The sequence below is a fragment of the Natator depressus genome, chromosome 3 (assembly GCF_965152275.1).
Source record: "Natator depressus isolate rNatDep1 chromosome 3, rNatDep2.hap1, whole genome shotgun sequence".
Taxonomy (NCBI): domain Eukaryota; kingdom Metazoa; phylum Chordata; order Testudines; family Cheloniidae; genus Natator; species Natator depressus.
This window is the reverse complement of record NC_134236.1, coordinates 42340580-42355061: the sequence shown is the minus strand read 5'-3', so window position 1 is coordinate 42355061 and position 14482 is coordinate 42340580. Positions and strand designations below refer to the sequence as shown.

The 14482-nt window shown below is 43.1% G+C and overlaps 1 protein-coding gene across 1 annotated transcript in view; it reads right to left on the bottom strand.

The window, feature by feature from the left end:
• KBTBD11 (kelch repeat and BTB domain containing 11) overlaps positions 1–13537 on the bottom strand; it is a 28094-nt gene extending 14557 nt beyond the window's left edge. The window contains exon 1 of the mRNA XM_074947780.1: positions 12987–13537. The gene's annotated coding sequence lies outside the window, so the exon portion shown is untranslated. The remainder of the gene's footprint in view (positions 1–12986) is intronic.
• Positions 13538–14482: the final 945 nt, after the last annotated feature.

The following is a 14482-nucleotide window of genomic DNA, read 5'->3' as shown; positions in this document are numbered from 1 at the left end:
AAATTTAATGGCCTGTGCTATCAGACTAGATGAGCTAGCGATTTAAACTCTATGAATCTATGTAGATCAGAAGAGTCTATGTTTGGTGTAAGTATCAGCTAACTGTGATGGAACAGTCAACTTTGGAGTTTAAATCACAGCTGACATGAAACTGAGTACATAACGTTCTGGTCAACACTGTCCATTAAACAGTGTTAATACCTAACTAGGTGTTACCATATTTGAACTAGGATTCAAACTAGGGTTACCATATCTGAACATTCAAAAAAGACGACACTCCATGGGGGGGGGAGGGAATTTGCTCATGCCGCCCCCGCCCCCATTCCAACCACCCCTTCCCCAATGTCCCTGCCCCAACCCCGCCCCCTCCCTGCCCCATTGGACCCCTTCCCCAAATCCCCCCCGGCCCCGCCTCCTCCCCTGAGCGTGCCGCGTTCCCCCTCCTCCCCCCTCCCTCCCAGCCATGCGAAACAGCTATTTCGCAGCGCAAGCACTGGAAGCTAGGGAGAAAAGCAGGCACTCTCTCGAGTGATCCACATTCGCCTTCTTTCTTGAATGATCAACTCTTCTTTGGGGAAGAATAATAATGGCAAAATCCTGGACGTTTTTAGATATTTAAAAATTCCTCTCAGACAGCGATTTAAGAACCAAAAAGTCGGATATAGCCGGGAAAATTTGGACATATGGTAATCCTAGTTCAGACAGGGTAAAATTTCACAGTATAGACAAGGTCTAAGAGAGCCATTTTGATAAAGTTAGGACCACAATACAGCAGGAACAGAATTTTTCACTAAAATGTGTGAAAGAGAAATCCAGCAAATCAGCAGATTTCTTGCAGCCTTCAAAAAAAAAAAATTCATAGATTCTGGAAACTCAAGTAAGAACCGGGCGATTGGTTGTGCTTCCTAGGACTGAAGGAGCAACCAAACTTATTGCATTCTTGAAAAAGTAGACCCCTACGCCCTCATATAGCAGATAAGCCAGTGGTCTAGAGAACTGTACTCCATAGTTACTGTTAAGGCAAGATTTTCCCCTTGACATACCTATAGAAAGAGTACAGATTAAAAAGGTGAGCAGAATCTGAGAACTCTGACAAAGCACAGGAAGAACTATGATATTTACTGTCACAGAAATGCATAACAAAGAGACAATCTGGGCAGGTGCTAAGAAAATGAAAGATATTCCTCAAGAAAACCTACAAAATTTGGTGCTTCCCAGCCTTAAGAGCAGGAACATAGGCTAAAAGGAAAGATGTTGTTCCTAATACAAAAGCTTTTGAAGAAGGGGACAGTGAAGCAGCAATAATCTTCCCAGCCAAACTCTGGGACTCAGAAAAGGAACTTGTTTTTTAAATTGGATACTGATTGGCTCAGTGATTTCTGGGAAAACAAAATGAGGGATGCCAAACCAGGACAGAAATCACAGAGACCTATAGTCTTGTATCTTCTGTCCCCTTCTCTGAGATCATGGGTTCATTCTGTGCTATTTTTACAGAAATATTTTTCAAACACAAGGTTTACAAGCTTTTTTCGCTGCAGTTAAAATAATCTGTGGGTTCTAATTAAGTTTACATAATAATTCCAGATTTTTCCCCTCCAAGAATTTTAGCTCTGAAGAAAGCTGTACTGATTTAGATGGAAAACGGAAAAACAAAGGGCATTCAGTAAATAAAGTTTTGGGGAAGGCTGAACGGTAGGCTTTGGGGGTGGCGAGTGAAAGTGTTTTTTTATTCTTTGATTTAATGGCTGAGCTAACTTGTTACCTGTATAAGATTTTTTTTTCCCCTGATGGGTGGGGGGTTTTTTAAGTGGTGTAAGTCTAACTCTTAGGGTACCTAGATCTTTCATATGAGGATTTTTGTATTGTTGTTTAAATAAATGAATAAATAAAAATAAATAAGAGCTCAGCATTAACGCTGCACAGAGAGGGGAGAATTAGTTGGGCTGTGGCCCCTTTGTGGTGGTAAAGGAGCCACAAAGAGGACATGAGCCTCTCGAGGGGGCTCACTACAGCTATCCCAGAGCAGCTATACCACCAATCATAGACTCATAGGACTGGAAGGGACCTCGAGAGGTCATCTAGTCCAGTCCCCTGCAGTCATGGCAGGACTAAGTATTATCTAGACCAGTGGTGGGCAACCTGCGGCCCGTCAGGGTAATCCGCTGGCGGGCCGCGAGATAGTTCGTTTACATTGACCATCCGCAGGCATGGCCGCCCGCAGTTCCCAGTGGCACTGATCTAGACAATTCCTGACAGGTGTTTATCTAACCTTCTCTTAAAAATTACCAATGATGGAGATTCCACAACCTCCCTAGGTAATTTATTCCAGCACTGACAGTTAGGAAGTTTTTCCTAATGTCCACTCTAAACCTCCCTTGCTGCAATTTAAGCCCGTTGCTTCTTGTCCTATCCTCAGCAGTTAAGAAGAACAATTTTTCTCCCTCCTCCTTGTAACAACCGTTTATGTACTTGAAAACCGTTATCACGTCCCCTCTCAATCTTCTCATTTCCAGTCTAAACAAACCCAATTTTTTAAATCTGCCCTCATAGGTCATGTTTTCTAGACCTTTAATCATTTCTGTTGCTCTTCTCTGGACTTTCTCCAATTTGTCCACATTTTTCCTGAAATGTGACGCCCAGAACTGGACACAATACTCCAGTTGAGGCCTAATCGTGGCGGAGTAGAGCAGAAGAATTACTTCTTGTGTCTTGCTTACAACACTCCTGCTAACACATCCCAGAATGATGTTCGGGTTTTTGCAACAAGGTTACACTGTTGACTCATACTTAGCTTGTGGTCCACTATGACCCTCAGATCCCTTTCCGCAGTACTCCTTTCTAGGCAGTCATTTACCATTTTGTACGTGTGCAACTGATTGTTCCTTCCAAATGCAAAGTGGAGTACTTTGCATTTGTCCTTATTGAATTTCATCCTATTTACTTCAGACCATTTCTCCGGATCATTTTGAATTATAATCCTATCCTCAAAAGCACTTGCAACCCCCCCACAGTTTATTATCGTCCGCAAACTTTATAAGTGTACTCTCTAAGCCATTATCTAAATCATTTATGAAGATATTGAACAGAACCAGATCCAGAACTGATCCCTGTGGGACCCCACTCGTTATAGCCTTCCAACATGACTGTGAACCACTGATAACTACTCTCGGGGAACGATTTTTCAACCAGTTTTGCACCCCACCTTATAATAGCTCCATCTAGGTTACATTTCCCTAGTTTGTTTATGAGAAGGTCATGCGAGACAGTATCAAAAGCTTTATATTAAAGTCAAGATATACCACGTCTACCACTTCCCGCCCCCCGCATCCACAAGGCTTGTTATTCTGTCAAAGAAAGCTATCAGGTTGGTTTGACACAATTTGTTCTTGACAAATCCATGCTGACTGTTACTTATCACCTTATTATCTTCTAGATGTTTGCAAATTGATTGCTTTATTACTTGCTCCATTATCTTTCCGGGTACAGAAGTTAAGCTGACTGGCCTGTAATTTCCAGGATTGCCCTTATTTCCTTTTTTATAGATTGGCACTATATTTGCCCTTTTCTATCTTCTGGAATCTCTCCTGTCTTCCATGACTTTTCACAGATAATCACTAACAGCTCGGAAATCTCCTCAGTCAGCTGATCCTAACTCATTTTCACTGGCATTCACTATGTTAGACGTCCAATCACCACCAACATTCTTGGTGAAAACCGAAACAAAGAAGTCATTAAGCACCTCTGCCATTTCCACATTTTCTGTTGTTGTTTTCTCCCCTTATTGAGTAACGGACCTACCCTATCCTTGGCCTTCCTCTTGCTTCTAATGTATTTGTAGAATGTTTTCTTGTTACCCTTTATGTATCTAGCTAGTTTCATCTTGTTTTGTGCCTTGGCCTTTCTAATTTTGTCCCTACATACTTGTGTCATTTGTTTATATTCATTCTTTGTAGTTTGACCTAGTTTCCACTTTTTGTAGGACTCTTTTTTGAGTTTCAGATCATTGAAGATCTCCTTGTTAAGCCAGGGTGGTCTCTTGCCACACTTCCTATAAGGTGGATAGAAAGCTGGCTAGATTGTCGGGCTCAACGGGTAGTGATCAATGGTTCCATGTCTAGTTGGCAGCCGGTATCAAGTGGAGTGCCCCAAGGGTCGGTCCTCGGGCCGGTTTTGTTCAATATCTTCATTAATGATCTGGAGGATGGCATGAACTTCACCCTCAGCAAGTTTGCAGATGACACTAAATTGGGAGGAGAGGTAGATACGCTGGAGGGTAGGGATAGGATACAGAGGGCCCTAGACAAATTAGAGGATTGGGCCAAAAGAAATCTGATGAGGTTCAACAAGGATAAGTGCAGAGTCCTGCACTTAGGACGGAAGAATCCCATGCACCGCTACAGACTAGGGACCAAATGGCTCGGCAGCAGTTCTGCAGAAAAGGACTTAGGGGTTACAGTGGACGAGAAGCTGGATATGAGTCAACAGTGTGCCCTTGTTGCCAAGAAGGCCAATGGCATTTTGGGCTGTATAAGTAGGGGCACTGCCAGCAGATCGAGGGACGTGATTGTTCCCCTCTATTCAACATTGGCGAGGCCTCATCTGGAGTACTGTGTCCAGTTTGGGACCCCACACTACAAGAAGGATGTGGAAAAATTGGAAAACTTACAGCAGAGGGCAACAAAAATGATTAGGGGACTGGAACACATGACTTATGAGGAGAGGCTGAGGGAACTGGGATTGTTTAGTCTGCGGAAGAGAAGAATGAGGGGGGATTTGATAGCTGCTTTCAACTACCTGAAAGGGGGTTCCAAAGAGGATGGATCTAGACTGTTCTCTGTGCTAGCAGATGACAGAACGAGGAGTAATGGTCTCAAGTTGCAGTGGGGGAGGTTTAGGTTGGATAGTAGGAAAAACTTTTTCACTAGGAGGGTGGTGAAACACTGGAATGCGTTACCTAGGGAGGTGGTGGAATCTCCTTCCTTGGACGTTTTTAAGGTCAGGCTTGACAAAGCCCTGGCTGGGATGATTTAGTTGGGGATTGGTCCTGCTTTGAGCAGGGGGTTGGACTAGATGACCTCCTGAGGTCCCTTCCAACCCTGATATTCTATGATTCTATCTTTCCTGCACAGTGGGGTAGGTTGGTCTTGTGCCCTTAACAAGGTCTCTTTAAAAAACTGCCAACTGTCTTCAATTGTTTCAATGTGTGGCCTCAGCTAACCTCCAGAGGAGGCATTAGTGCAGGACACATTCTGAGGTGGGTCATAGGTAAACTTTGGAGTGGTTAGGGCATTTATAAGGGCTATTGCAACAGGGGTGCAAATTAAACTGGCCTAATTGCACTGGGTGCCTAACTAGTCCCCAAATCAACTGCTCTCAATACCTGTGTTAGCTTTAGTTCTAGTTTAGAGGTGAATCTGGGCCTAAGGGACCAATCCCACACTTGGAAAATTAAAGGGTCTTCTTACCATGTGTTAAAAAAATCTTATGACTAACAGAACCCCAGAGTTTACTCGTCATCCTGAGCTTTAGAAATTCTAGATCTGTGTTTAATATCTCACTATCGGAAGGTATTCTATGCATGGGAATATACATAGTCTTCCAGCATGTAGTACATTTTGTACCACTCTAAGCCTCATATCTAGGCCAGGGATCATGACTTCTTATGTGTTTGCTCAGTGTCTAGTACAATAGTGTTCTGATCCCAATTGGGTCCTATAGGTCCCACTGCAATACAAACAATAAGTAACAATACATAATGAACAATAAAAATAAGGAAATTTACCAGTATGAAATGCTACAACATGTCCATTTTTTCTTGCCTTATGAACATAGGGCATCATGTCATTTTGTTATAAATGTACTAAACCAGTAATACTCAGACTGCGGCTCACGAGCTGCCAGTGGCTCTTTGCAGCACACGATATTAAAACACTGTGTGATTTAATTATTGATCAGTCTAAGTTATTAACCCTTCAGGATGCTTTTACTATGTTATTAACCAATTGTAGTTGATAAAATAATAAATATATGAATTCATACTACTGTCACTCTTTTGGGTAATGTTGATCACTAATTTGGCTCTCGAACCACTGAGGTCTGAGTAACACTATATTAAACAAACAAAAAATATACAGGAAAAGTCAACGTTTTTTTAAAAAGATATAAATGGGAATACTATATATATAATTCCTTAATGTACAAACCTAAATTAAACTAATAATTTGCTTCTGACATAGCACTTCAATTACATTCCCAACAGCCGTAAGTGTCTTACTGATCAGGGGATTGGGGAGGTCTGTTATTTTTGTAATTCTTTAATGTTCGAGACTCTGTTGGGTCATTTGCTTTGTTTGGATTTTTCTTTCTGCTGACTTTGCAGCATTGTGCTTTTCCAAAATGCTCTTCACTTTCCTTTGGCTGAACCCACAGGTGGTAAAAACAACAACGTGCCTAATGTGTATGCAACTTTTAAGAAAAATTAGTGCCAGAGCAGCTTAACAGTTTATTGTTCTTGCCCACTGCACTCCCCAGCTGCAGGGAGTGTCTTCTGAAGACACTGGGCCAGATCCAAAGCTGCAGTAAATTGGCATCACTCCATTGACTTCAGGGGAGTTATGCTGATTTACACCAGCTGAGGGCTGGCCCATGACATCTTGCGCAAGGATGGGAAAAAAAATCACATTTGTTGACCTCAGAACAGCAACACATGGTGAAGTCAGAGGCAGTCTGGTGGCCCAAATTCAAGGGTGTCTGAGAAACCTGCAGGCTGTCAGCTCTGTTCTCAACAGGAGATGGGACTGTATTCAACAGCAACTATATAAGTGAGATTTAACAAAATATGAGCCTAGTCCATCTGGGCAACACAACTGCAGAAGTGGGGAAAAAACATCATAAACATTGTATTGAAATCGATGTTGTTTACATTACAGTGAAAGTTTACCACATATTAAGAAGACAGTCGTAGGCTGGGCTGAGGTGGAAAATCGAGTCTTCCATGAAAATGCTAATATTTACAGGGTCTGATCCTGTGAGTACTTGGGCCCAGATCCTGAAAGGTATTTAAGCACCTAGAGTTAGATACAAAACACCTTTGAGGAGCTGGGCCTTGATGAGGATCATTCCCACTGACTTTAATGGGAATTCCATATGCTGGATATAAATGGTCAAGAAAAGGGTATTTTGTCTATATTACCTTTATTTTTCTTTAAAAATGATTTTAATCCCTGTTTAGATTATGATTTACTGCTACTTATTTAACTGCTGGCCTGATTAAAAAAATACACTCAATTTTCATGGAAGGAGCCAGATTGACAGCACCAAAGACCCATGAATATATAGATTTAAAGGTCAGAAGCGACCACTGTGATCATCTAATCTGATCCCTGCATGACACAGGCCATAGAATTTCACTCCGTACTTCCTATATCAAGCCAGTCACTCCTGGATGAACTAACCGAAAAAGTTCTCTCTTTATCTAGTGGTGTACAGGCCATCTCTCTTGATTCCTAGCTGAACTAATGAACTTTCTGTCAAGTCTAGTCCAGGCGTTATCAAGAGGCAGCATTGTCTAGTGGCTAAATTACTAGACAGTGACTCAGGAAACATGGGTTCTATTCCTGGCTCTGGCCTGCCTGGTGACCTTGGGCTTCCCCTCTTTCTGCCTCAGTTTCCCCAGCTGTAAAAATGGAGATAATGACACTGACCTCCATTGTAAAGCACTTTGACATCTACTGATGAAGTGCCATGTAAGAGCTAACTGCTGTTAAGATTCATCATCATGGCGATCTTGTATTCAATATATTTTCAAGGGATCGAATGTCAATCAGAGCTACCCTGGAATTGTCCCTGGTTAGGACCCAAACACACATCAAACTTATACATAGACTGTGGGTACATAGCAGACACTCCCCTTTCCCACTCTATCACTTCCTTAAAGCAGTGGAAGTTATGGCTTTCAGACAGTCCCCTCTGAGAGGTAGTCTGACTTTGGTAGAATATCCCAAATGACTTGTGTATCTAGTGAGTTTCCATAACACCCTAGTGAAGAATTCACCGTGGAATTAAAGCCGTGGTTCTTAGCCAGGGAGACACATACCCCTGGGGGTACACAGAAGTCTTCCAGGGGGTACATCAACTCATCTAGATATTTGCCTAGTTTTACAACAGGCTACATAAAAAGCACTGGCGAAGTTGGCACAAACTAAAATTTCATACAGACAATGACTTGTTTTATATTGTTCTATTTACTATACGCTGAAATTAAGTAGAATATTTATATTCCAATTGATTTATTTTACAACTATATGGTAAAAATGAGAAAGTCAGCCATTTTTCAGTAATACTGTGCTGGGACACTTTTGTATCTGATTTTGTAAGCAAGTTGTTTTTAAGTGAGGTGAAACTTGGGGGTTCGCAAGACACATCAGACTCCTAAAAGGGGTACAGTAGTCTGTAAAGGTTGAGAGCCACTGGATCAAAGTGTGAACATTCTGGTATGTTTGAAACAAATTGTGACTTTGAGTGATTGAGAGCTATTGTTGAAAATAGTTATACTGCTTCATGCTCTCTTAATGCCAAAGAGTTGGTCCTCAGTTTTTAGTATCCTCCATATTAATAATACAGATCACAAAAAGAGGAACAGTTTAGCTCCAATGGTTAATCCTTGTTGTTCCATTGTGTGTGTGGGGGAGGGGGGCGGGCACAATGGGAGGAAGACAACTCTCAAGGTAATTTATTGAGCAACTTCATTTCAGACCTTCGCTAGAATTGCTTGTCTGAGAAGGCTGATATCCTGAATGGTTCAAGAGCCCATCACGTTCCAGAAGTTTTACCTATTTCATGGATACAAATGCAAAGTCCAGCAGTCAGCTACATGATGTGGATTTGAGACACTCCCTGGAAGATTTGGTGACCAGAAACCAATAAACAGATTAAACTAATCTGAAAATACATAGCTTTGTATCTGTAAAATAATATTGATAATGTCCTTTGTGGCTAATTACCACGTGTGAGTCAACATAACAGAATAGAAATTGCTTGTATAAAGTATGTGTGTATATATGAGGGGAAGTTGCTGTATGTGGCATGTTTCTTTGTGAAAGGCTTGACAGGTGCTGTCCCTTTGCCTAAAACTACTAGCTTGTGGAATGTCACACTGCAAAAACTAACACACGACTGTCCTTTTGTTTCTCGCAAGGCAAAATTTGTAACTCTACAGCAGTTTTTTGCTGTTTGTGCAGTATTGATTATGTGCTGTGTACTGATGGACAGTAGATATATGTTATAAACTTAATTGTGATCATTAGGGTCTGATAATTTAGAATATATAATGTATAACGTTATGTGTATGTTGCATAAGATATTTGGACAACACTTTTCGACAATAATTGTTTGGTTATTACCATATTATACTGGCCCCATCCTGTAGTCCTTACAAAGGCAAAATTACCCATAATATCCAAGGACCATTCCTGAGAAAGGACTGCAGGATCATCCATTATGTCTACAAAAAAATTACTAAGGATCCAATCCTGCAAAGATAAACACATGTATAACTTTGCACACATGCATAGTCCTATTAATTTCAATAGAACTGAACTACTCACACATGTAAAGTTACACATTTGCTCATGCCTTTGCAGGATTGGAGCATAAAAAGTCCATTTTGAATTGGTCATTCACAATGAGACATCTGGTACATACGAAAATGCTTAATTGTAGTCCCATTTATGGGAAAGAGACCTTTATGTACATGTGACACAACTAGGCCAACGGTGAAACTTTGCCTCTTGCTATTGTCTCTTTAAATTAAGCACTAGAACCAAATTCTGCTCTCAGATATGCATCTGTCAATGGGAGTTGTGCAAGGGCAGAAGTTGCCTTATATGTAGCAGATTTTCTTCAATTTAAGTTATTAAAAACATTTTCACATCTCTTTCATGCACCTTAAAGTGACAGAAAGCAGGATTTACGTTTCTAATGTTGGCCTCTTGTGCCAAAGCTAAATGTTGGTCTTGTCATTACACTATTTGTAAGTCATTTTTGAACTGGGATTTTGATTTTCTGTTTCTAACTATCAGATCCCAGGAAAAAATGCACCATGGACTGTGAAAATAATTATTTTTCAAAAAAGAGAACTAGGGATGTTTGTTCTCTGACAAGAACAAATTGTGAGAAAAATTGATGCAGAGAACCCTAAACATGTTGATGGTACTATTTAAAAAAAAAAGACATAGAAACTGTGATGTTCCAATATGGCTAATCAGACTAAATAAAATGAAAAATTAGCTGATATTTCGAAATGAAAATTTCCATGGATCTAGGTATATAAATTTCTGTTCATTGAAAAGAAATAGCTTCCTTGACTGCACTGCTGCAGAATCTCCATAGGCATAAATGGCATCAGTTTCTGATTCAATATCATAAGAAAAAAATTTGCTTGATGGTGCTCTACATGAAAAAAAAAAAAGCTACTGACTTCTATGGGAGTAGGACTGGCCCCAGTCTTGGCCTCTCACCCCAATTCTTAGGAGCCAGCTACCACTAATGAAATGCCCTATTGCAAAAGACAAGCCTGGGAGCTTAAATTCATAACTTTTGTTAGACACTAAAAATCATGGACTCAATAAAGACACTGGACTTAAGGCTCATTACAATGATCTATAACCCACTAACCCTCTTCTGTCCTCTGACTGCAGAGGTGTTATCTGCCCACTTCACCTTGAATGGTCTCTTACATGTTAACTCCTTATGCTAAACAATCTGTTCCCCCTTGGATTTAGCTGTGATGCTCTCAGTACCTTTCCCAGACCTGAAGTAGAGCTCTGTGTAAGTCTGAAATCTTGTCTCTCTCACCAACAGAAGTTGGCCCAACAAAGGATTACCTCACCCACCTTGTTTCTGAATGCAACAGGACCATTTAGAATGTTAGATACTCTACTGAGCATGCTCAGCAGCTTTCATGGATTTGGGCTCTCTACTTTAACTGGATCCCTCTCTCTGTAAACCGAGGACAGTTCTAAACACTATAATCTTACCTTATTATAGGGATTGTTAAAGGCTTTCATTAAATACGCCTGCCAAATACTTGGGACCTAATGTTTATGCAAGTTTTAAATCTATCTACACTAAAAGCTTAAAAGGTTTTGGGTTGTAGAAAAAATGGCTATTTTTATTTGAAGAACAGGAGTCCTTGTGGCATCTTAGAGACTAACAAATTTATTTGAGCATAAGCTTTCGTTAGTCTCTAAGGTGCCACAAGGACTCCTGTTCTTTTTGCGGAGACAGACTAACACGGCTGCTGCTCTGAAACCTATTTTTATTTGGTTTTTGTTGTTGTTTTTATATGGGAAAGTCATGTGAATAATAAACTTGCAGAAGAAAAGGGTTTGTTAAAGGAACCCATATTTTCACAATGCCAAGACCCAGTTCCACCACCCGTACCCATTAACTCACGAGTGTAACCATTGCCTTCAGTAGCACTATTCACAGTAGGAACATTTATTTACATCAGAGAGGGCTGGCAAGATGGGGTTCCAATACCTTTTGTCTTATGAGGGCTTCCTATCATAGGACACCATTAGTATTGGACAGCTGGAGGGCCCCATTGACATGCATTAGGATTTCCTAATTAAAGAATGAATAAATGCTATCTGAGAAGGCAAGGGAAGAATTGGAAGAATTTTACTGGCAGGAAGAGGGATATACTGGCCACCTAAACCATGGAATAAATATGTCTTAATAAATGCCAATGAAGATTTTGTTACAGTAAATATTTCATTTATTTCTTTTGGGACATTGTCAATTTGTGAAATAGCAAGAGTCCTTTAGCTTTGTAGACAGATGAGACAGAGAAAAGGATATATACATTGATCTATATTACTGCCTTTGCATGCCACTGTGGAAAAGCCCTACTGAATTAAGTTACAATCATAACCTTTCTGTAGTTTTAAAGACTCCTAATATTAGTTTAATTTATAATTTAATAAAGTGTATTGCTTTTTGTTCTGTTCTATATGTTTTTAAGAGTAAAATTTAGAAAACCCAATGGGTTTCAACTCTATTAAATTCTGTAGAATTCTTCCTGAGGCGTTACCTGCCATGATGTTAAGTAACATGTGTACGCATACCGAAGGCTTGTACCATTCATGTGATTTTTAGTAGGTTGGGCAAGTGTTCAGTAAAAATGAATGAGGGAATCTACTATTATGCTGCTGTTAAACAGGCTTAAACATGACCGTAAAGGTGCTGAGTCATTCAGATTTCTAATAGGTCAGCAGGAGTAAAGGCAAAAAGGAAAAGGGGGGGGGGGGGGGAAGCCGGATCTTAATGTGGCTTACTACGGGAGAGCCGGAGAAGAGACAAGAAAATATGCCTCTCCATATGGGAGCATGCTCAGTGCTGCTGCGGCCGTGCTATACACGGTAGGCAGTGAACTGGATTAATCAGGATTGACAGAAGAGAAAAGCATGATTAAAACGGACAGAGTTCCAAATCTCCATTAATAAACACACTTAGCTTGTTGTCGGGTGCTTTAAAAAAAAAAACAAATTTAGGAACAAAGTCACAAGGTTGTCTCTCAATTAACTGTTGCGTTGTGATGGATTTTTTTTAAATAAAAAGTCTCAGAGGATCCTGCACAGCAGACTTAGAGGACATGCCTTTAATTCACACTCCGTGAACGGTTTGCTCCTACCTGAGATCCTTAGCGCAAGTGCACCATTAACACTTCGCGGGGAATTAAGTTCTCCATCCAGCCTCAAGAAATCCGCTGGACGGAGGGGGGGGGGGGCAGAGAACCAGGGCCGAGAAGCTGCCAAACCCAGCCCCAGGGGACTGCATTTCCATTCCTTAGGACAACCAGTAGGTTTGCCTCGCCAGCAAGGGCCGCTTGGGCTCTACACCTGAACGGGGCAGCTGCCATGGCCTGGGGATGGGACGCCTTTGCGTGGCGGGGCTGTGCAACACAGGGCTAGCCAAGCGCTTACCTCTGGGCAGCGGGGAGAGTGTCACGTTAGCGCCTCCGCTCTCCGGGAAGGTTGGTTCCGCGTGTCCAGTGCCTTGGCTGGGGTGGGGAACTGGGGTGGGGGGGAGCCTGCCTCGACCCGGTCCCAGCTGCAGCAGCGGATCTGGTCAGTTTCAGCGGCGGGACAAGGCGCTTCCTGAGGCCCTGCGCCAGTCAGTCCCAACCGCACCTCCACCTCTCCTCGCTTTAGTGAGCCAGACAACGGCGCGGGCCGGCCGAGTGCCAGGCCGTGGCAGGAGGCATCGCTGCGCCCTCCCTGCGGTGTCCTGCTCCGGCCGCGGCTGGGGGGCGGCGGCGGCGGCGGGGGTCGAATTTGCAGGCGCCCGGGGAATAGACACGGCAGCCGGCTCTCCGCTGCGCTCCCCGCGCTCTGGAGCTAGCCGCCGGCAGGGCCGGGAGCGGGTCGGGTCGGTGGCTGAGGTGCCGCTGCCGCTCCGGCCCCGTGTGCACACACCGCGGGTCTGCACGTCTCCGCCCGGCTGGGGCTGCCTGCGCGCGCGGCTCTGCCCGTGTGCGGGAGTGTGTGTGTGTGCGGGGCGGGAGCGCCGGGGTGCGGGGCGCGCCGTGCAAATGGCTGCACGGCCACCAGCCGGCATGATCGCCCCGTTCGCGGGAGGGTCAGAGGTTTGGATTCAAAAGGGGCTGGGGAGTCCTTTGTGTGAGCCCACCTACACGCCCCGTGCACACAAAGAGCGGCGCTCGGGGCCCCGGCTGCAGCCCTCTGCTTCGGCCTATTTATCTTCTTGATGCGCCTTTGTTCGGCTGCCCGGCTGGACAGGTCTGCTTTGCTAGGGAGCGATTAGGCGTTTGCTTACATTTCCAGTGTCCCCTCCCGCTAAATCATGGCTCATTCATCTTCAGTGGCCTATAACCCCGGCATTGTGGCTAATCTACACTTTAAATCTAATGGTTACAAGTGACCCCCGCCCTGCACCTATTTGTTCTCATTAGTGGTCAGAAAACAAAGGAACCTGTTGCTGCAGAGTGGAGTGATTCAAGTGTCAACCGCTCTTTCGGTATGTAACCTTAATGGGGGCTGAGCATAAGATCAGGCTGGCAAAGTGCGGCTGCAATGCAGTGGCTTCTCAGCAGCAGCTGGACACCCTCGTGGTCCAGTGGTAGGGTTCCCATGCATTTATCAAACGACTGTATTATCCTCAGTTTCCTCCTGGTGCCAGGATGCTGATCCTGGAAGTGTTGAGGGACCTTCCTTCATGGCCAAATTGTGCTTCCAGCTGCATTCATCCAAAAGACAGCTTCAGTCAACCTAACTGTTAGCATCTACACTAATGCAGCATCTACGCAGCTCCCACCGATGTAACTTGCCCACTACACCGGCTTAACTCCACCTCTTAACTCCACCACAGTGTGATGGTAGACTGTGTTGCTAAGCCCTGGTCTACACTAGGACTTTAGGTTGAATTTAGCAGCGTTAAATCGATGTAAACCTGCACCCGT